Source organism: Marmota monax, unplaced genomic scaffold (genome assembly GCF_021218885.2).
Source record: "Marmota monax isolate L192 unplaced genomic scaffold, Marmota_monax_Labrador192_F-V1.1 WCK01_AAM20220418_F8-fsc00028, whole genome shotgun sequence".
Taxonomy (NCBI): domain Eukaryota; kingdom Metazoa; phylum Chordata; class Mammalia; order Rodentia; family Sciuridae; genus Marmota; species Marmota monax.
Genome location: NW_026694779.1, coordinates 16,018,656 through 16,041,803, shown reverse-complemented (window position 1 = coordinate 16,041,803; position 23,148 = coordinate 16,018,656). Strand labels below are relative to the sequence as shown.

General features: G+C 49.0%; 1 protein-coding gene across 1 annotated transcript in view; it reads left to right on the top strand.

Moving 5' to 3' along the window:
* The window catches only part of Mitf (melanocyte inducing transcription factor), a 247,749-nt gene that overhangs the window by 213,072 nt on the left and 11,529 nt on the right, over positions 1-23,148 (top strand). Inside the window, exons 15-17 of the mRNA XM_046425473.2 lie at positions 1,924-2,016; positions 2,393-3,866; positions 4,538-23,088. The gene's annotated coding sequence lies outside the window, so the exon portion shown is untranslated. The remainder of the gene's footprint in view (positions 1-1,923; positions 2,017-2,392; positions 3,867-4,537; positions 23,089-23,148) is intronic.

Below are 23,148 nucleotides of genomic sequence, written 5' to 3'. Positions count from 1 at the left end.
TTTGAGGAAGGACTTTATTTCACCACTGTAGTTTCACAACAAATCTAATTACATGGATGTTTTTGCCAAGCAAAACTATGAGCAAAAAGGTAAAGATACACAGCCTTACAATTTTTTTTCTTTTTCAAAAATGAGAGCTGTTTAACAATGTAACGCATATGAAAAGGTGGCTAGGTGTTCACCTTCTCAGCCTGACGTAGACGCTGGATTTCCGAGTAACTCTGCTTCTGACTACATTTCTGCTAACTGGATCACTAAATTATTTCCTTAGTGGAAATAGTTCTAATTGTATCCATTTGGATTTCTTGAATGACGTTCTCCAGTTGGTAACTCAGAGAATGGCTAGAGCTTTTAAAAACAAATGTTAACACTGTGCCTCAGGCAGAGTCCAGACCGTGAGACACGGGTGGAAACTTCTGTGGGAAACGTTGCTTGTTTTCCATCCTTGAGTATCTTCCTCTGGTTACCCGTAGTCAGATACAAAGCTTGTGCCAGGCGTCCACCCCCAGGCTCTCTGTGGCTGACCACCCAGTCCCAAGGACCCCTGCGAGCTGTTTTCCCAGTCCACGTTGCTCCGCCAATGTCCCTTTTCATTGCAGTGATGGCAGAGTGGAGCAGGAGGTGAGCCACCACACCTGAGTCTTCTCCCTAAGGGGCCACGCCAGGCTGGAGCCCCGACTCCTTCCAGACCAGGACATCTCCACTGGGTGACTCGGCATTGTCCCTCTTCCCTGGGGCGCTCCAGAAGGGGACCTCTTCCTTCCTAGATCTCTTTGGAAGGAAGCGTTCTTCCTGGGCCCGTGGAAGCACACCTGGGGATCAGGTATTTTACCTGAAGAGCTTGCTGGTCTCTCTGTCCCTTTTCCGCCTTACCAATATATTGCTAAGTAGCAGAGGATAGGACACGGTGGCTTGAAATGTCAGTGATCTGTCATGCTCCAGGGGCTTGCATCAGGAGTGCGGGCAGGTCTCACCTGCTGGGGACTGGCTGGAAGCTTCCAGAAGATGTCCCTTGTCCAGCACGCCTCTGTGGACTGCTCTGCGTGGCCTTCTCTCTCTCCATATGGCATCTAATCATTTAATGTTCTGGCCTGAGCTTTTTTAGACCTGGACATCTGGCTCCCACTTGGAAAGTGGATGCTCTTCAAGGGTTTCAGGAGCCCTGACCAGAACTGGCAGTGTTCTCTCCTGCAGGGTCCACAGGAGACCCGATTCCTGGGAGGGTGGGTAAAGGAGGCCCCCTCTGGACCACTGGAGTGACAGGCACGTCCGGGGCAGGAAGGAAGGAAGCGAAGGGAGCCTTCTTTGGGTGCTCCTCCCCATTCTCCCAGCGAGTACGTGGTATTTCTTTTCTGAAGACCAGAACACATTGCTTCTTCCAAACTTGTATTTATTTTAAAGCATAAATTAGAACATGAGTTGCACATATGCTTACCCACTTGGTCCTTTTCCTTATTGACTAAAGATAGAACAGACTTGTTCTAAACAGGCTTCGGTTAGTGCAAAATATGTAGGCCACCCTATAGAAACTTGCTTCATAATCAAGAATTCATGCAATGTGGGAGTTTTTCATTTGCTTCAGCCCTGCTGGTATTAGCCAATAAAGGAATTATAGTTTTAATAACTAGTTGACACAGCTGATTTTATCGATTTTAATAAATAATCAAACATGCCTAAAAGCAAAAACATCAAACAAATGATTTAAATCCCTGAAACCTTGCCTACGCTAATCACGAGATTCCGTTAAATGGCGAAGATAAAAACAGATTAGTGTCATTAGGCAAAAAAAGAAAAAAAAAGAACATGCTCCAATTACAGATTATAAGTCTTATCAGTTTGCTTAATAAAAACCTGAAGTGCTAAATGAGCAACTGTGCTCTTACATGTTCACAAAGTGCCCCTGCCCCTGCTTTCTTTCACCAGGTGCCCATGGGAACCACCTCTGTGCAGGGGAGTCTGAGCCTGGGATGCCCACCTGGGTCAGCCAGCGTCCATCACAGTAACGGAACGCCCGAGGTAAGCAACGTGGATGGAGAGAAAGTACCTGGTTATAGGTTAGGGAGTCTCCGTCCACAACCAACTGGTCCTGTGGTTTTGAGCATGTGGCAAGTCAGCACGTCCTGGCAGGTGCCTGTGTTGATAAGACCACTCACCTGGTGGCCAGGAAGTCACGGGGAGAAGGGGGCGGGGCCGTGAGGATCGTGCCTGAGGGTCGTGCTCCCAGTGACTGTGAGACCTTAAGTTAGGCCTGCTAGACGTTTCCCCACCTGGGTGACCACTGCCTGGGGAGCAGCCTCTAACCCCAGGTGGCCTTTGGACTACTGAACCACAGCACCTCCCTCCTTCATTGTGCTCTCTCCTTCACTGTTCCCTGCCCTGTGAGGGCTGACAGACGTGGAAACCCAGACCACAGAGATGAGCAAAGTAGCCCAAGGACCTGCTGCTCACGGGAAGTTGCACTGGGATTTGTACTCGGGACTTGGAACTCATCCGACTCCACGTGACCTCCACCCTTCGGCTCTCAAAGGGATAAGTACCTTACCCCACTGCAGCGCTAAGGCTGGGCCCTGCTCTGTGATCCAACCCACACACTGCACAAAGAGAGGGTGGCCGGTTCTCACTGATGCCCTTTGCACATGTGAACATCTCTGCTGTCTCTCCCTGCTCCTAATAACCTAGTGACACTGTGTCATGTGCAGTTGCTCGGGAATGATCCACCCCAAGAGGCCCCTGCCTTATGAGCATGGGATTTTCCACCCTGGGCTCTTCTCCTTTGCTCTGTGTCAGACCCTCTTGGTGTGGCGGTGAATGCAGACTCCTGGGATCACCATTTCTGAGTGCATAGAGTAAAGTGCAAAGGTCACCAGTCTTACTGAGCACAGCTTAATTTATGAACCCAGGTTAAGTTAGCTCAAGCACGAGAACAAAACTACAGCAGGCTGGGTGTAGGGAGGGGTGAGTTTATTGGCTTAAAGCGAGGAGGGGTGTCAGCAAACCATGGCCCTGGCCCCCATCTCACCAGCTACCTTTCTTGTGAAGTTTATTGTAAACTATTATTTCCACTCATCTGTATCTCACCTGTGGCTTTTTTCCTAAGGAGCTAAACTGCAAACATTCTCCCATTTTCTTTGCAAAGCAGATGTGTCTCCCTTGCTGCGCCCGAGACCGCTTTCCAGCTGGGCTAGGGCTGTGCGGGTGGTAGAGCATCTGCCTGGTAGGGTGAAGCCCTGGGTTTCATCCTCAGCCCCCCCAAAACACAGAAGAGATGAACCTTCCAGGATTCCTTGGGGCTCCAAGCATTTGCCCAAGGTGTCGGACATGGCTGCTGTTGAGGTCCGACCAGTGACGGGCTTCACTTTAGGACCCTTCTCGCCAGGCCTAGAACTGGGGAGGCAAGTCCATCCTTCTTCTGTTGGTTAATCCGAGGGTGCCCAATTGTTACCTCACAGAAGCCGACTCTGACCCAGGACCACTCTCAGTTAACCCCCAATTTAAGTGTGTGAAGAGGTCCCAGGATTGCCACGGAGACGGAAATGGACACAGATTCAACAACCTCCTTATTACAGAAGTGGAGCCAACGGGTTCTGAAGGGTCTAAAAGAAAACAGCGTCTCAGTTCCATTTCTGTAATAGGAACGGAAACAAAGGTGGGGGAATCTGCTAACGCCCGTCCAGACCCGGCCTGGGAGGAGTGCAGAAATCCAGACCGTCCAACAAGCCGACCCCTTGTTGTTATGAAGACGGAAACCGCGGCCTCAGTCCCAGAGGGGCAGAGTCTCACTGCTTGTGTGACGGCTGAAAACACACTGATTAAGAGAGACCTGGGAAGCGGATTCTGGAAGAATCCAATGAAATGGATTGCCACAGGTAAGTGCCTCCTGGTGACCAGAAAGGCAGTGTTCTGGGCTAAGAGGCAATAGAGCCTCGGCCAGGAGGGACCGTCTCTGCCCTGTGGTGAGCGGCACCCCAGGCAGAGCAGGAGGGCCTGCTGCTTCTTGTTGTTTAGATGTGAGGTTCCCCCAGCCACCCATGGGTCAGCCAGTGGAGGAGTGTTCAGAGGTGAAATGCTTAAGCCTAATCCACTCTTTAGTGGATTAATCCATCGGATGTAGTAATCAGTGGAGTTCACCCCCAGAAACTCTGAATGTGCTACCGTGACATGGGCTTGGTCAGCATGGCTAAGGGTCTCATGATGGACGACCCCCTGGGTTATGGGGGGAGTATGCCATCACAGGGGTCCTGGGAAGTGAAGGGAGGAGGCAGAGTCAGAGACAAAGGAGGCCTGAAGACCCTGTGTTGTGGCCCCTGGAGAGGATGGGAGAAAGCCAGGGGAGGCCGGAGGCTCCCGGCAGCTGGAGCAGACAAGACAGCCTTCTCCAGAACTTGCAGAGCACCCAGGAAGGCCCAGCCCTCTGCTATGGTGAGCTGTCGCCCATGGGGCCACAGATACAGGTGGCCAGTGGCCAGTGCTTCGTCCTCCACACAAGGCGATTCTTCTCCATTTCTGTGTGTTGAATTCTTCCTTCTCTTACCTTCAGGTTGGGAAGATTGAAGGAGTGAAAGAGGCAATTACGTTCTCATTGAACAAGACGCAACTCAAAACTGGGGTCCTCCTGAAGCAGGGGAGAAGACACTGCACCCGTGACATCTTCCTTGGAACGTCAACTCTCCTCCAGGGTGAATAATTTAACATATTTTTCTTTTGAAACAAATACGGATGTATCATGAAGGAGAGTGTCAATTTTGCATGAATTTTTAAGAACGGGACTGGATTATTCAGTCACTCTCTCATTGTGGCTGTGACTGTGGGTTAGACCTCACTACACCGTGCTTCAGAGGCACGCTGGCTTCAAGGCCCATGACTGCCACAGGAGCCCTCACTGTCCTGTCCACCACGTCGGCTTCCCTTGGGCTTCCTCTATAGGAACGCCATCTCTGCCCCATGATGATGGTGGTCATCCATTTCCAAGCAGGAAGAGCCACCGTGGCTGGTCCCATGTTGACCTGTGACAGGAGATTATCCAGACAGTGGCGGTCCAGTGGGTGACATAGCCTGCCCACCAGTGGAGGTCAGTCTGCCGCCGGAGGGGATTCCGGGCAAAACCAGCCCTCGCTCACTGTGAGCCTTCAGAGAAGCGGCTCCCTGACCTCCTGGGGCACAGGGGCGTGCTGGCCCTCCCTGTAGGTGCCTGTGGCAAAGGCGAAAGCTTTCCCTTGGTCTGTCCTCTGGGCGGGCGGAGGATGACCACGGGGAAGAGGCCACTGCTGCAGCACACGTCCCCTGGCACTAGCTCTAGCCCTCGTAGAACTTCTGCCCTGGCCCCCGGGATCTGTACTGGAGTTTGAGAACAATGACTTTTTTCCGAGAAGTCAAGGACATGACACGGGGTGAGCGGTCCACCTCCCAGTATCTCCCAAAGGCTTGTGACTTAAGATTCCCGGCTCAGTGTTTCCAACAAACATCATGAACCACAGGGACTTTAATTCCCCCCTTAAAATGACAATAGGCACTTTGATTACCAAGTCAGATCAGGCTAAGCCAGAAGGAGCAAATCAAACTGTCAGAGTCCTGGGGACTTGCCCAGGCACGTCCTCAAGTGCTTAGGAGCCTCACCCCAGGGATCCTCGGAGCAGACAGACCTGGGTGGTCAGGACGTGCCCCTCTCCAGAACTGATCTTCCTGGAAGCTCACTGAAGGCTCTGAGAAGTCCTGCAGGCAGGGGCCCTTTGGCTTTGCTGCATGTGGTCCCTCTCACCCTGGTTGACAGCTGCTGTGACCACCCTGAAGTTTGGTCACCTGTGAGTTCCCTGAAGGATTTCTGAGAAGAACGGTGTTTTCAAGCCCAAGAACGAGAAGTTTGGGAGGCTTGGGCTCCTCCTCTTCTCTGCAGAGCTTAAGGGCGGAGTTCAAAATGCACCGAACTGTCACAGCAGAGAAGGACAGTGCTGCACAGTGCTCCAGGACTGCGCTGGGCAGAGGTCAGTAGCCAGGTCCCCAGAGGAAACCGGGAACTGAACCCCGAGTCCAGCCTTGGAGATGAAAGTCACCTGCCTTCCTACCTTCCTTCCTCTCTGTAGGGTCGCTGGGATCCTTCAACTCTTTCCTCCAGATGATGTAGAAGATTAGAAAGGAGCAAAAATTGAACAGGATCCCGGTTTTTCAGGTGCCCTCATCGCGCGCCCACTGAAATGGCCCTGGAGATGAAGTCGCCCCCACCTCCCTTACCCCTGTTTCCGGCTCGCCCGACCAGCTCTGCCACCTGTGACATCCGAGCAGAGGTGCCAGCCTGGGCGAGGAGTGGGCTGTCCCTGCGGACGCCCCGCCCTCGCAGCCCTGCGCCCCACCATGCCCCTTCCTTGGCTGCTCAAGCTACGCGGCCTCATTGCCTTCCCTGGGCTGATGAGGGAAACCGTTCCCAGGGACGGGCATCGCAGTGCTGAGGGGGCTCCTCTGGGCTCTCCAGGCCGTGCCCAGCCCTTTACAGACCCCATTTCCTGTCGTCTTCCTGCACATGTGCGACACACTCACTGTCACCTAAACGTGTCTTGCTATTTGTCAACGGAGGAGCAGAGACTTGGGACCCGTGAGCAGGCTGCTCAGGGCCAAGGTTGGGAGCTGCGGGCAATAGTGAGAGGACTGACCCGCCTCCTTAGGATGGACGTCCTGGAAGTCAGGGGCTGAGGCTTTAAGGAGGAACCAACAGAGGGAATTAGAGGGAATTCCCTTTTCTGTGGAAAATGACTTGGGAGCTCTTCCTCTTCTGACCACACTGGCTGTACGTGGAAAGAATTCCGTGTGAGTGTGTGCATGAGTGTGTGTGCAAGCACTCATGTGAGTACGCGTGTGTGGGGATGTGTGTAGGTCCGTGTGTGCACATGTTTCTGTGAGTGTGTGCGTGTCTGTGAGTGTGAGTACTTTGTGTGCGTGTGTGAGAGTGCATGTGTGTGTGTGCATGTGAGCATGTTTGTGTTTGAGAGTGTGCTTGTGTGTGTGTATGTGTGTGTGTGTGTGTGCACATGGGGGGTAGAAGGGAAACAAGAAAGTGAGGATACGTTCCACAGCAAGGAGCAACCACACGCCCCTCCTGCCCTCACAGTGAGCCAGGTGTGTTTTTGATTCAGTGTAAAACGTGCATGGTTTTTCGTGTGGAGCTCCTTTTATTTCTATTTGACGTGTCCACTTTTCAAGAAGGACACTAGCATGTGGCCTGTCCTTCAGCCTCGTCAACCTTCTGCTGCTTTGATGATCATTTGCTCTCTTTTAATAAATTTTGTCTGTCCAATGAACGTGAGGGGTTCACCCCCCCCCCCCCGCCCCCGTGAAGCCCCTGCGGCACACTGGACACGGGGATACAGAGGAGCAGTACGGAAGCCGAGCCTGGCCCCTCAAGCGCTCGCCTGCAAGCCTCAAATCCTCTCTGGCCTTCTCTAATCCATTGTCACTAAGGATCCACATGGTTCTCCATCCAAGAGCTCCAAGGACGCCTCAGATTGTGGCAATGTTAACAGGGGAAGCGACTGCCAATACTGCACCTTTTATTATCTTGGGATTGTTTTCAAGTGAGTGAAATAACTGGGCTCCAGCCTGCACCTGTTAATGGGGCTTCTGAAGGCACTTCTGCAGGTCTTTGTTTGGAAGTGGTGATCTTGTCCTGCAGACGAGCTGGCCGCTGAGACTTCCTGCCGTGTGAGGGTAAAGCCTGGGAGACGGTTCCTTTTTAATAACCATTTTCAAAGCAACTTATGAAATCGTCATCAGCTTTTTAAAAGAAGTAGTCCTTATCAAGGGGGAGGAAAGCCTATGAGATCCGTACCTGTCTAGGCACCAGGTGGGAGGTGAGAGGTGACAGGTCCACCGGGGACCCATGCCTGGGAAGCAGTACTCCGAAGGCAGCCTGTTAGAAGACACGTCTTTTATTTTTACCAACCTCGAGTTTCTGTTCTTCCAACAATCTATTGTTGCTGAGTGGAAGGTGGAATAGACTGAGCTTTCTACAAATGGACTCTTTGCACTGTAACCCCGAGAGTTCAGATGAGAACCGTCATCCGCAGCCAGCCCCCGGGTGCAGGTAACTTGATTTCATCATGAAGTTGTTTTGAGTCTGCCAGCACAGAGCAGAGACGACGGATGATTTATGACGGCCTCTGTGTTCGGTTGGTTCTTTTGATCTTTCAGTTGGGAACATTTATGGGACTAATTTCATTTCTTACTGCAAAATCTATGCCACACTTTGGTTTGTGCCGTGCATTCCAAAAGTGATCCAAATTGATTGGGTGAAGTCAGAACTCTCTGGACTCAGCATCTTATCATTTCACTTTGTCCACGGATTCTGAATGGGTTCGGTGCACAACTAAAGGGCGTTTGAGTCTCAGGTTCAATTTAGTTTAACTTTCTCATCTTAAAAGAAGATTATAGGGGCTGGGGATGTGGCTCAAGGGGTAGTGCGCTCGCCTGGCATGTGTGCGGCCCAGGTTCAATCCTCATCACCACATACAAACAAAGATGTTGTGTCCGCCGAAAACTAAAAAATAAATCTTAAAAAAAAGAGAAGATTGTAGCTGCTTCCAATGACATAGCAGCTGTTATTTTTAAAGAGTTGTTTTAATGTTTTTTTATTGTTGTTTTTTTATTCTGGACATGGAGGAAAGAACCAAATGGATTCATTTCTTGGGAAGAAAACTTTGGCCTGGTATTTTCGTCTGGTTACCTTGAATTAAGAAAAAGGTGGAGGAATTAGATGTAAGCTCCCTCTTGTTGGCGTCTACCGATTCTAAAGCATCTTACTATGAGTTCAGAACTGCAAATCTCATCTCATCATCTCTTCTCTGAAGTTTATTCCTTAAATCTTTCAGTGAAAACTACCAAATAATTTCCCGTCTCCAGGGCCGGGAACCTTCTAATAATTCCATCCCTCCTTTTATCTCTGCAGCCCCGGATTTCTCATTGCTCCACGGCTCTGCGCTGCCATTGCTCTGCGTTCACCTCTGGGAGGCAGTGTTCACAGTGATGGCAAATTTCAGTCACGCCCTTGCTGTCCCATCCTCCTGCTTCTTTTTGACTCCATGACAATCCGTGGCTCCCAGCAAAAATCTAGCCGCCTCTGCTTGTCCTTCGAAGCAAAATACGTTGTCCCCTTCCAGCTCTCACTGTCCCTTTGTGTCTCTGCCCGCTCTGTGCTTGTGGACCCTTCCTCCTAGAATGCCCTCCCTCTCTTCCTCTTCTGGTCTTCATTGAGCTACTCACACTGGCTGGTTTAGGCCCTCCTTCCTGCCCTTTCCCCAACCATGGCACCCATACTGGCCCATCCCTCATTTCGGACCTGCCGTAGTCCCACCGGGGTCCATGGGAAGGCTCTCTGACTTCCTCAGCTAGATTAGCTCCCCCTCCTGAATCTCATACTGTCCTTATTTTCCCACAGTGACTCGCACGAGCCTGGACTTTAGAGCAGGTGCTTCACGTTCACTGATGGATCTGGACCATGATGTTCCTGGGTTGCACCGAGATGCGAGGTAAACACCGTGTTTGCTGATATTTTTTCATGGTTTATGTTCTTGGCTTCTGCAAGTCCCCTGGTTCCATTTGCCACAAATTGAAAGTGAGGCAGGCATGCTCTTCCTGGGGGGACGCTGGTGGATTATGGTAGATGAGCATCCCCAGGGCTCCGTTGGGACATGTCTTCCCAGGTGCTGTGGGGGACTGGAAAAGGAGGCAGTTGGCCACAGGCTAAGTTCAGAGGTCAGCAGAGCAAGGCCACTGCGGCCAGGCAGTCCCCGCAGTCCTCCCAGCCAGGTTTTCCTTTGCTCCAACCTGGAAGTTCTGCGTGGGATCCCTGAGAGATGGGTACATGGAAGGGCAAAGGAAAGCGGCAGAATGTCTGTTACCATTGCCTGGGGACTGGACCCCGCCGTCCTGTGGAATCTGCAGTCCTGCTGGCCCGGGAAGACTTTGGATTTGCCTTCCAGAGAGGACTGCCTACGTGAAGCAATGCTCCCCTTCCGCCTCGTGCAAATCTCCAATCTCAACATTGACCAAAAGAAGGCTGCAGAGGAGAGTGAGACGTGGGAATCCAGTGTGGGACTCCCCCCGTCTGTGCCACAGGTGGGGCAGGAGCGGGCCGGGCGAGCATCAGTGGAGCAGCGGGGGTTCAGCCTGCGGTGGGGTGACAGGGGTGAGAGGGTGCAGGAACAGGCCAGGGATGCTACTCAGCCAGGGTCTGCCGAGGTACAGAGACACAGGATGAAACTCGCCATGTCCGAAGGCTGGCGAGCACAGCCACATTTTGAGGCACAGTGTCTCTCAGAAGGACCTAGAGCACAGGCATCTTGGAACAAAATGGTCGTTTTATGTCGGCTCCCAGCTGTTGTGTGCTCAATGAGCTATAGTGGCCATGGCCTCTCACCGTCAGAAATCCTATTTTCAGAAAGAAGTTAAAAAATAGTCAGTAGAAGGGAACAAAGTATTGTCACGGAAATGACCAGCTCTGAAAGTTTGGGAGTTCACAGCAGTGAGAGGGGAAGACATCAGTTTGGAATAATTTTCAGCGACTGGGGACATATTCCTTTGGGAAGGGCTAGTGATCTCGTCAGGGGACGCTCCCTGCTGCACTCTGGGCACAGTTAACAGTCCCTGTTAACCGTGAGCTCCTAGAACACAGAACTCCGCGGCACTCAGCCATTCCTTCCCCTTAGCCATTTCTCCCTAGGTCTCCCTACCTCCAGCCCCGTCTTGTCTGTCCTGCTGAAGTCAAGATTTCCTGGTGGTTAGAGAGGCCCCTCCGCCACGGAGGGCACTGTTCTCCCAAAGTCTAAAGGGTGGCCGACCGCAGGGTCTTGAGCACATCTGGTGCCTGGTCACCACACACACGTTCTCCACTCGGCTTTTAATCCTCCTACAACATCCAGTGGGAGGAAAATGCCTTGTTTGCTAAGATCATGGAATGTGCCAACCTTATGTTGGCCTGAGTGATGCCAAGGGAGGCCGAGTCTCTTTGGAGGTCTGTGTTGGATAGCTTGGAGTGACAGAAGCTGGTGTCCTCTGAGCTCCGGGCACCAGCACGTGGGCAGGTTGACACACTGGAAGGGCAGCCTGCTCTGGAGGTCATGGTGCACGGCCATCATCCCCTGCCTGTGCTTTCTCTCTTAGCATGAACGATGCTGATTCACTGCAGTTAAAGCTCAGACTTCCTGATGGACAGGCAGTGAGCACGACTGGGCCCCGTGTCATCACCAGCTCCTGGAGCAGGCGCTTAACACGCACGGGGGGAGGGGCAGTTCCAAAAGTGCCCTGGACATTTGTAAAATAGGTGCTCTACGCCCATCTTAACCAGGCAGCCTGCGACCCTGCAGATGGCTCTGCTAAGCATGAATCAGGCCACGGAGGCACTTTTATTTGCTATAATTTTCTTTGAGGTTGAATGTTCATAATGATTTATTTCGGTAGTTAGCTAAAATATTTGCATCCTATTTAGACAGAGGAATAGAGAGGGCAGCCTTCTGGACATTGAAGGATGGAAATGGGGGGATTGAGCTGCAGAAAAAAAGAATGTATCATCAGCCAAGTAGAAAGCCAGAATTTGGTGGAGACTAATTAATCGTGACTCAACTTTGTCCTAACATCCTTGAAGACATCAGGCATTAATGTCCTTTCTCTCCTTCGAAGAATCTCCTGAAAAATTTAAGTGAGGGAGGGGTGGACTAAATTAGGGTTCTCTTGAACACCACGAAGGAAATCCATCATCAAAGCTGGGGCTGCGTCATTTCTCAGCCTCATTCTAGAGGCTAGCTCCAAAAAATCAGTTTTGTGTCATGAAGGATGGCTTTTTTAAAACCAGGGAACTTGTGAAGAGTGTTCTCGGTGGAGAGTCGGCTGAGAATAACAAACACTGGTTTATTTCCAGACCCCACCCAGGCGGGTCACAGGGTCATTCCCTCCCAGCACGTCTATTCTGAGTCCCCCTTGTCCCCGGACGCTGCCATCTTTGGAGTCATACATCATCACAGTGAGGCGCTCCTGTAATGTATTGTGCTAATCCATTGCGGGAAGGACAGCGCCGATGATAAATGTTTTAAATGATGGTGCTGTCGGAGGCTAATGACTCCAAGAGCAAATGCAAGGTAAGTGGGGATTGCTTTCCAGGCCCCCGTGAGGAATGCAGAAGATGTCCCTAAGCCATTTCCACCCCGGGGCAGTATTGAAAGAGGTGGCTGCCTGAGAGGCCTTTGTCACCTGCACTTGGGCAGTTAGGGCAAGCAGAAGGGTCTTTTCAGATAAAAGCCATCTCCCTCCTTGGGGCTAGCTTTTGTTGCTGTTGATTAGTTGATGGATTGATTTTTGTGTTAGGCAGCTAAAAAGCACCTGAAGAAGTTGTTTGACAGAAAGCAGACTGAGCACTGGTGTTAGGTTCTCATCACTGTGACCAAAATCCCTAATAAGAACAACTTAGAGGAGGACAACTTTATTGTGAGCTCATAGTTTTGGAGGTCCAATCTGTGGCTGGCTGATTCCACTGCTGTGTACGGGCCATGAGGCAGAACAATATGACGGGAGGGAAGAGTGGAGGGAAGCTACTCAGCTCATGGTAGGGTCAGGAGAGAGAGAGAGAGAGAGGAAGGACCAGGTACCACAGGGAAGACACACCCTTCCAGGTCAGCCCCCAGTGACCCACCTCCTCTGCCTCTAGCACCACCTGGTCCTTCCATTCACCTGCAATGAATGGATTAGGTTTCAGCTCTCACAGTCCAATCATCTCACCTCTGAATTTTCCTGCATGGACACAGGAGCTGTGAGGGGGACATCGGGTGTCCAGATCATACAGCAGCTGAGGCTCTGCCCTCTCCTGGAGAGAATGGGGGCCTGTGCTTCTTAGAACACGCACCGTTTCCTAGGCGCTCCTTGCTTGGTGCAGGAGACGTGTTCCTGCTGTTCCCACTGTCCCTGTGATTTCAACCAGAGGGACAGACTGACTGGCAGGATCTGTGACTGGAAGTCTGTTGTCCAGGCAGAAGTTTTGTGGGTGGATGACAAATTCCTGTCTACGCCGCAGATCTGTGCCTCATGCATGCCCAGGAGATGCCTGGGTGTTCATTAGTAGGGAAAAAGTGACCCTAGGGTGGAGAACGTGGGAGGAAACATTTAGTGGACGATTTTGGAGGAAGTCATCCCTTCGACGTGTGGTGTCGTTTCTTTCTGCTTAAGATAGCAAAAGCCCCTGCGGCAGCATCTAGTCCTCAGGGATGGAGCCTCTCTGGACAGTGACTTTCTCATTCCTTTTTTAATTTTATTATTCTTATTTTTTTTTTTTATTACCAGGGCTTGAACCCGTGGCTGCTTTACCATGGAGCTACATCTCCAGCCCTTTTTATTTTTTATTTCCAGACAGGGTCTCCTTAAGTTACTTAGGGCCTTGCTAAGTAGCAGAGGCTTGCGATCCTCCTGCCTCAGCCTCCCGACCTGCTGGGATTACAGACACGTGTCACCCTGTCTGATGACTTTCTCGTTGCTTAGGCATAGCCACAAAAAAGACGTGTCTCATGCTTTTCCTGGGAGAAAACGTAAGTACAGATATCACCTACGCTCCTGGTGCTCAGGTAGCTGACAGTGAGACTGTATTGTGCTTGGTCAGCCACTGGCCCTGTGCTCTCAGGCCTTGCCACCAAAGCCAAGTAGGCACAGGAGAGGGTGGGTCACTTGGAGAGGGAGGGTCACTTGCTCCAGGCAACAGGGTAGGTCCAGCTTTTGAACCCAATGACTCCCAGCCCTGTGCTAACCCGTCCTACTCACTGCAGGCTCCTGTGTTTTAAAACGAGTCCTGTGTTTCCTGCCCCCTCAAGGTGTCCTGAGCCAGCATCTTGTTGTAAACTGGGTTTGGAAGTAAATAATCTCACTGTATGACAACACATTCCACCTATCCTTTTCAGCCAAGTTTGTATACGGTCGAAGTCAAATCTTTCCTCTTCAGCCAGGTGCAATATCAATGCTGAGATTTTTTTTTTATTTAAAGAGAGAGAGAGAGAATTTTTAAATATTATTTTTCAGTTTTCGGTGGACACAACATCTTTATTTTATTTTTATGTGGTACTTAGGATAGAACCCAGCGCCGTGCGCTTGCCAGACGAGCGTGTTGCCGCTTGAGCCATATCCCCAGCCCCAATGCTGAGATCTTTTTTAAAAAGAAATCCATTACTCTCCATCTTTGTTCAAGGAATGAGACTGGTCTACACTGTGATTTAGCCTAATGTCACTTCAATGGTTTTGGTCTCTGCTGAGAGCCAGAGTAGTGGCTCCAGAGTCTTCATTTCACCAGAGGGTATATGATGTTTCCACTAACTCTCTCTTAATTTCTTGATGAAAATAGCTATTTGTTGAGCTAGGTTCCTTGAGATGTAACTTTAACTTCTTTGAAGAAGACTCTTGGGTTGGAATCCTTGCTCCTGGTTGTCTGGGTGCGGACTGCATTAGAAATCATTAGAAATACTCTTTTTTTTTTCCTTGTCCATTATCTGACAGGTTCTCACTTCAGTTTTCTTGAATATATATTTATTCTGTCTCCCTCAACAGTGGAGAAAATTAAATGAGCTAAATTTTGGTTTGTGCTCGATGGAATATTTATCACGTACAAGTGCCAAGAAGAGGGAAAAATGAATGACAATATAAAATTTTATTTGTTTTTTGGCCATTAAGCTGGCCCAAATGTGAGTGAGAAAAATAAAATCATAACTACCAGTGTTAGATACCAATTCAAGGTTTATAAACTCTTTTCATTTAACACATTACTTATTTATCGTCCTGTTTCTACTTACCAATTTTCTTTATGTTAGAAGGATCCCCTAGGCTACCACAGAGACACCAGCACCCTATTTAGTCCTCCCCTCCCTCACTTATATTTTTCTGAGGGAGAGAAAGGACATTAGCGCCTGACATCTTCAAGGATATTAGGACAAAGTTGAGCCTCCACTCTGCGAAGATAATCAGAGACTGTGGGAGTGTACCTCACCTCTCCCTGTAGCAGATGGCTAATATTTTCAGGTCACAGAACCACGGCTAGGTCCTGACCCTATGTCATGCTTTCTCTTATGTGTGGCATGAAATACTAGGACAGGGAGCTAAACAACAATCGTATTTGTAATATCTGAACTTTAAAAAAAACAGAGTGTTTAAATGACATTGGAAAACACTCTAACAAAAATCATGTTCTGTGCAGTATTGAAAAAATCATTTCTCTCTGCAGAGAGCAGATGAACCAAGCTTTCTAAAATTTATTCTTTGAAAATGATTCACTGGGACTAATAAGAGGAACCCTCACAGATATGTCAATTGATTATCGACACAGGTATGAGATTATTCAATGGGGACAGTTATTTCAACAAACGGTGCTGGTAAAATTTAATATGCACACGCGGAACAAGGAAGCTAGACTCTGACCTTGAACCGCATGCCAAAGTGCTTGAAAGCCCTAAATTTAAGAGCTAACGTATAAAAACTATTAGAAGAAAACACAGAGGAAAGTCTTTATCACTTGGATTTGGCAGTGATTTCTTGCATAGAACACCAAAAGAACAGGCAGCAAAAGAAAAAAAAATAGATAAATTTTTATCAACATTTGGAGCTTTTGTTCAGCAAAGATACTATCAAAGAATGAAAAAAACCCCACAGGATAGGGAAACTATTTGCAGATTGTATGTCTGATAGGGGATTCATATTAGAATGTATAAATACCTTTATCATTTACAGCAACAAAACGCCATCCAATTATAAAGTGACCAAGGACTTGAGCTGTTTTGACACAGAAGACAGACAGATGGCCAGCTAGCACATGAACTACAGCTAGGCTAGGCGTTGTTGGTCACTAGGGAGATGCAAATAGCACCGCAGTGAGACACCTCTTCATGTCCATTAGGTCGGCCATTATATAAAAAGAAAGAAAAAGAAAAAACAGTTGTTGGCAGGGATGCAGGGAAATTGGAACCCTTGTGCAGAGCTGTGGAATGGCTGGGCAGCTCCATAGAACGTCAAACAAGGAGCCACCACGTGACCCAGCCCTTCCACTCGAATGTACCTGTCCCGAGGAACTCAAGCAGGACGCAGGCACCTCGTACAAGTGTTCAGGGCAGCATTGTTCACAGAACCCAGAGGTGAGACAACCCAGTGTTCACCAGTAGAAGAAGGGGTAAGCAACACGCAGCAAAGACACATAGTGGAATACTATTCAGCCACTGAAAGGAACGGAATTCCAATACATATGACAAGAGACCCTGAAAGCATGCAGAGGGACATAAGGTGTACACAAAGTGAGGGACCCAACACAGGCCACCCCCAGAGGTAGAAAGGAGAACAGGGTCATGGGGAGGGGTAGAGAGGACGCCAAGTTATTATCCATGTGTGTAGAGTCTCCTTGGGGGATGATGAGAAAGTTCTGGAAATAGTGGTGATAGATGCACAATATTGTGAATAGACTCCGTGCCACTGAATTGTGTTTTTAAGATGATAAATGTCACAATATCTAGATCTATACAGGACACCCAGCAAGGAGTTAAATACTGCTAGAACACAAAAGGCTAGGTAAGAACTGAAGTGTAGTAGCTGTGGCTCGGGATCACAGTGGCTATCAGTTTTAACAGAGGGCAAACCTCTCTGCAGGGGAAATCCTCATTTTGGGTGGGTGCATAGTTAGTGGGATCTTGGGTAGCTTTACTAAAAGAGTGAAATTGACTTTGAGAGAGAGTTTGATTATGAGACGTTACAACATCGTAGGCTGATGGAACTGGAGATGGCACAAGGGCTCCTCATAACAATTAGGACCACGATCCCGGTGCCAGGCACGCTGTCTGTCCTCATCCAGGAATTGCTGGGTGGCATGCGTAACGTGATCCGAGGGCAACGCTGCACGAGCATTTTCACTGTGGAGACTGCCACAGGTCGTGTCTGCCACAGTTGTGTGTGCGGTGCATATTCTCAGCCACGGGTTTTATGAGACGGGAAACTAATGCAGACTGGCACACTCCATCAAAGGCTCTGGAATTCTATTTTAAATGTATAGGAATTTGGGAACATGATTCTTTTAGGGATGAGAGCTGTCTAGAATTAGGACAAGGCCTTTATTTTGATCAGTCAATTAACGTTTCCAGACTGCCCCTCTGAACAGCCAGCTGAATTTGTATTGAATTTATGTCAGAGTACATCAGGCAAATGGGGAGCCGTACATGGGGAAAAAAAGTCTTTCAAATTAATTTGAATAAGACTAGAGGAGAAAAAATATAGTCCCTTGCTTAAATTCTTTTAAAGGTAACTTTGTATCGATTAAGTTTATAGCAACAAAGATTTAAAAATATAATAACCATGTATTGAATGGCAATTTTATATACAGGTACACACATTGGAAATTCCTTTAGCCTGGAGAATTTAGCTCTCTTTGTCTCTTATTACTTTCTAAATTACAAGGGCCAGGAAGGAAACAAATTTAGCATTTTGAATTGAATCAACAGTTCTTGGTCCCAGATTTGACAGGGCTGCAAATCTTAGACTTCATATTAACAAGCTGGTATCTTATATGTGTGTAAACTGTTTGCACTAGCTGTGCAGTATCACGGAATGGCTTAGGAAACACTTTATGGATTGATGAATTTGATGAGCACTTGAGGCACTGCAGTCTGGACCGGCCGCTCCGCTTGCAAAGTTTATATTAACAATATATAGCTGTCACCTCTTCATTCCACACATTTCAAGGAACACAGATGGCAGAGTGGTTCAGCATGGCAAAGCACTATGTTGGTGTATAAAAGCTGACCATAGACAGAAAACAGGTTAGAGTTGATCAAATAATTTGACAATCATAGTCACCAAATAATAAGTGACAACTTTGGCTGCTTTTTGGAATTATATGCTAATACAGACATCTATAAGAGCCAGAAGAAAATGCTTACGTTGGAATTCCTCCATGGTGGGTGTGTGGGTGCTGTGAACTTAGGGCACCCCTGGTGTGCAGAGAGCAAGTGCCACCAAAAGTTGACTTCTAGGCTGGGGTGTAGCCCTGCGGTACAGCAGAGCCCAGCATGCACAAAGCCTTTGGTTCAATCCCTGGTACTGGCAAAAAAGCAAAATCAAAACAAGATGGTGAAACCCCCCGCTCCTTGGTGCTTGGTCCTACGTTGTTAAGCAGGTCGTAGGATACAAATATATCCAACATCTATTGCTGTAACATTGCCAAGAACTTAGCCACTTCCAATACCAATGACCTCAGTTACGGGACTTGGACGGCTTGGAAGGCTTGGTGAGGTTTTGTGCTTAGGGTCTCCGAAGTTCAACCTTAGGGTATTACCTTGTTGCTGTCTTACTGGAGGTTCTGGGAAGAATTCTCTCGAGGCTCCTCCAGGTTACTGGCAGAATTCAGACTGTGCTGTCGAAGGTCTGGTGGCCTTGTTCCCTGCGGGCTGTGGCCAGCGGGCAGCTCTTGGCCCCTCAGGGCTGCCTGTGTACCTTGTCACGTGCCCCCAGCCCATTTTAAGCCAGGTGTAGCAAACTGGGTGCTTTTCATGTTCAAGTCTGACTTTTACTACTAACCAGAGAAAGTGCTCGTTTTCTTTTCTTTTTTTCTTTTCTCTCTTTCTTTTTGTGTTGGGGACCAATCCCGGGGCCTCATGCATACTCCGCAAATGGTCTACCACTTAGCCACACCCAAACCACAGACACTCTGCTTTTGAGAATTTATATGATCACATTTGGGGCACATAGATAGTCTCCCAGGCCTCAAGCCAGTTGATCGGCCACCTTGATATCTGCCTGTGAAGTCCCTTCATAGCAACCCCTAGGTCAGGGCTCCATGGATCACCAGGAACTGGGAATCCTGGGTGACCATTCTCAGATCCTGCCTAACATTATTCTGCAACTACTTTGCAGCTCCAGGAATTCTCAGCGTGGCCTGGTGGCCGCTGGGAAATAAGTCCGTCAGTGCTCAGCCAGACCGCCACAGCTTCTCTTCCTCCTTACTGTTCACGTCGGCCTTTTAAAGAGAATAGGTTGGCATGGCCTGTTTAACAGGTAATATACCTGGCCAAATAAGTGAAGTGGAATAAAAATTAAAATGCAGAATAAGAGCAGAAGCTGGGGAGGAGTCTGGGAAAAGGATATATCCAAAATAGTGTTGGAGAAAGTTAAAATTAAACAAGCCAAAGTTAGGTGTGAAAGGTAGGCCTTCTTCAGATATATAATAAATATTGTTTATTTATTATTTACTTAAGAAACAATTTTTAAAGAAAGGCTGGCAAAGGAGCCCAATATTGAAAATTCAAAAAGGAAGAGAGGCTTAGTTGAAACAGGGAAAGGGCCCAATAGTCCCGGATTCTCAGCTCGTTTATATTTCTCTTTTCTATGAAGAGGTTTTTGGGGTCCCTAGATTATGGGGGAGCCCAGCGTGGAGACCCCTGGGACAGAGACGAGGACTTGTCACGTCTCTGCTGCCAGCGTCCTGCTGGGCTCCTCTCTGGTGGGTGGACGAGCCCCCACTCACTTCCGCGTCTCCAAGGGTGTCACTCTCAGATCTGGGGTTTTGTTCTGGTTAGTGTCCTCCTGACTCAGCCACAGTGTTGGGTTAAAGGTGGGCACGTGACCTGATTCTGACCAGCAGGGGAGATCTGGGACTTGCTCTAGCTCCCCAGGAAAGCCTGTCTTGCTCCCGCACTGGTGTGTGAAGTTTCTTGTTTGTGGTGGTGTTTGTTGGTTCCCTTCAGGGGTCATTAAAGGATTCTTTGAGGATCTTGACATGAGATGGTTTATATACTTGAGCATCCTGGGCCTCCCATACAACTTTAGAATGAAGATCCAGGAGCCTGTTATTTCTTAGAGCTGCAGGTGCAGAGACTGATGGGCCACTGCAGTGGAAAGGTAGAAGCCAATGAAATTCTCTCAAAGCCTGATTTGCAGACTGGTCTCTTGGGGCCCCGTGCTCAGATGAAGTCTTTGGCCCAGAGGAAGTCGAGTGAGTAGGGGGCAGTTTTCAAACGAAGACGTGAAACTGGCCTCAGAGAAGCCTCCTTTGTAACGGAGCACGTGTAGATGAGGTGGACACCGAGGCTGGCCAGGAGGAGGGTGCTGAAAGGGCACAGAGGCTCCAGGGACGGGTACGGACAATGATCTGGGGCCTGGAGGCAGAGCCTGAGTAGGGGGTGTGGACCTGTTGCATGGGATTGTTGAGGGGCAGCCGACTGGGACCACCCTGTGAGTGGGAGAAGACACAGAACAGGCGAGAGGAGAAAGCCAGGCAAGCAGAGGATCTCTTGAGACCTCTTCTCAGCTGAGCCACAAATATGGGGGACTCCTAAGCCCAAGCCGCACCACTGACTTCTGCTCTTTGGGACCCTTTGTTTTCATTTATTTTTTTGCACTACTAGTGAGTGGACCCAGGGCCTTGCACGTGCTAGGCAAGCACCCTCACACCCAGCCACATCCCCAGCCCTTTTCTGACCCTTTAAATTCTGTATCAGTTAATTGTTGTCCATTTGGATGGGGAGGGCTGGGGGTAAACTCTAACAGCTAGGGACTGGGGCTTTAGCTCAGTGGCAGAGAGCTTGCTTAGCATGTGTGAGGCACTGGGTTTGATCCTCAGCACCACGTATAAATGAACAAATAAAATAAAGGCATTCTGTCCATCTACAACTATGAGAAATAATTTTTAAAAAGTTAAAATTCTAATGGCTAAATTTTTGTGCCAATTTGGAGGATGTTTTTTGAAATGAAATTTACATTTAAGGTGAGAAACTTCAAGTAAAATAAGTTGTCCTCCATATTAGGGGGTGAGCCTCATCTGACCAGGTGGGTACAAACAGACTGGCCTCCTCGGCAGGAGGGACTTCTCCTGCAGATGGCTCTTGGACCTGCTCTATGTCACCAGCTTTCCTGGGCGTCCAGCCTACGGGTTCACACTGAAGATCTGGACCTGTGGCGTGCACAGTCACACTGTGTGACCCATTCCTTCTAATAAATCTCTTTATATATGCACACCCACGTACACACCCCCCCACCCACACGCACACACGCACACACACACACACACACTCGGTACAGTGTCTCTGAAGAACCCTGACTAACACACATTCCAGTAGCCTGTCTCTGGGAAGTGGCTCCTGTCACCAGGGATGAGTCTTCTCCAGAGGTGACAGGTGAGTGACAGGGTCCCAGAAGAGAGAGGGAAACGTGGTGGATAGTGGTCTGCTTCTGAGAGCACACATTGGAGATCCCTTTTCTGCAGTGGAGGACCCTGTAGGGATAGTTGAGAATTGAATTTATTTTCATTGTGAGGTGAGTTTATGGTCCTGCACAAATTCCTCCTCAATATGTTGTCGGTTCTCGCAAAGCTCCTTTCGTCAACCGTTGATCGGCATGGCGGCGTGGCATGGAGATCTAAACTCCGTAGGCTTTAAATCAAAGATATACGATCAGACCCCGGCTCCCCATTTACCAGCCAAGTAACCTTTGCACAGGTGACTTCATTTCTGGGTTTTGGGTCAATATCTGTAAGAGAACGATGACAACAGAAATATTGTGAAGATGACATTCAAAGTTGGTCTCACACACGGAAGGCTCCCCTCTAAAATAAGATACAAAGAAGGCAGCTAAACGGCACAGGGAATGCCAAGCTGCCCGCGCCAGGCGGTGCGTTCGGTATCTTGAAAGCATCACCAGGTTAAACTCTCATAACTGTTCTCAGAGCTGGATATCATTCAACCCGGTTTCCTAACGAGGACTGAGGTACAGAAAGGTTAGTACCCATGCCCCCAGTTTCCCAGCGTGGGATGTAAAGGAGCCGGCCTCTGTAGAGAACAGCAGGCTGAGGTATGGTTCCAGGAGCTTGGAAAGCGTGAGATCTTGCTGCAGGGATCTCTAACGCCAGGCCGAGGCTTCGGGCCTCCTTGGCCCTGGCATGCTGTGATGGGGGAAGTGAGGGGGTAGGTAGGACACAGGTGGAGGGGTCGCCGTTGTACCCAGAGTCTGATGTGGCCGCCCTACCTGGTGCTGTTCTCCACTGCCTGCCAATCATCTCAAATTGCATGGTGGTTTGGGGAAGTGGGTAAATAGAATCCAGGGCCAAGTCGGGCTTCTCCGCTTCCTTGTGGTATGTCATAATCAAGATGCAAATCAGCGTCTCCTGGGTGGAAAAGATCATAAACGGGAAACGTGCTGCACCTCGGAGTTTTCACAGATTTCAGTCATTTGGTCCAAATCCAGAAACTGTCTTGAGAGAATAAAAAGGCTGCAGAATGGGAACTGAGGAGGACTGCTGAGCCCGTAGCCAGCTACTTTGCCAGGACCAGAGGCGTTTAATTTTCATGGTCTTGCAGTAAATTTAAAGGCAAATTATAAAAGTAAGACTCAGTTTTGGTAAGGCTCCAGTTTATGTGTATCAGGCTTCTAACTAGACCATGGGGGCTGCTGGTGAAAGTTTAGATTTAAAGACCTTCACAAAAGTGTCCTGTGTGGAAATCTCTAGCACTTGTGGAATTCCCAATGATTCCCAATGACGTCCCATGGCACACTCCTCAGCCTCACATCAGCCAGGGCATTGGAAAGTGGGGTGTGGCTGGTGGTGGAAAGTCATGTTTTTAAGGGGTCAGTGCAAAAGTTAGGGACCAAATCATTTTGCCTAATGTATTTAGGGAACTCAGTGTCTGTTTCCACATTCAAATGATAGTTGCTTAATTGCACACTGTGCCTGGTAGGGGAAATTGAGGCCTGCAGGAGAGGTGGTCTGCGTGGTGATGAGGATCTTTGAGCCTCAGTTCCTTTATGTGCAGCACGTGGGTATTAATGATTATCTCGTCATGCTTGTGAAACCCGTGGTAATGTTGCTGGCATGTATGAAGTGCTCAGGCTGCAAAGCTAATGTAATTATTAACTGGAAAAAAGTTGTCGGTTCCAGGATGAACGAAAATTGTTGGTCATGCATGACACTGAGGAGAAGGGCAGTCTGCAGGCTCTGAAACTGGGCCGTGGTGGACCGTGGTGGCTGGGCCCATGGTGTTGAGGTAAGGTCGCATGTCCAAAGAGGAGAAGAGGAGGTCCCATCTACCCTAAGCTGCTTCAGGCACAGAAAAGGCTCAGGTAAGTCTGGTGGTGAGCTGGGTTCTGGGTTCTCAGCTGATGCACACACCCCTCATCTGA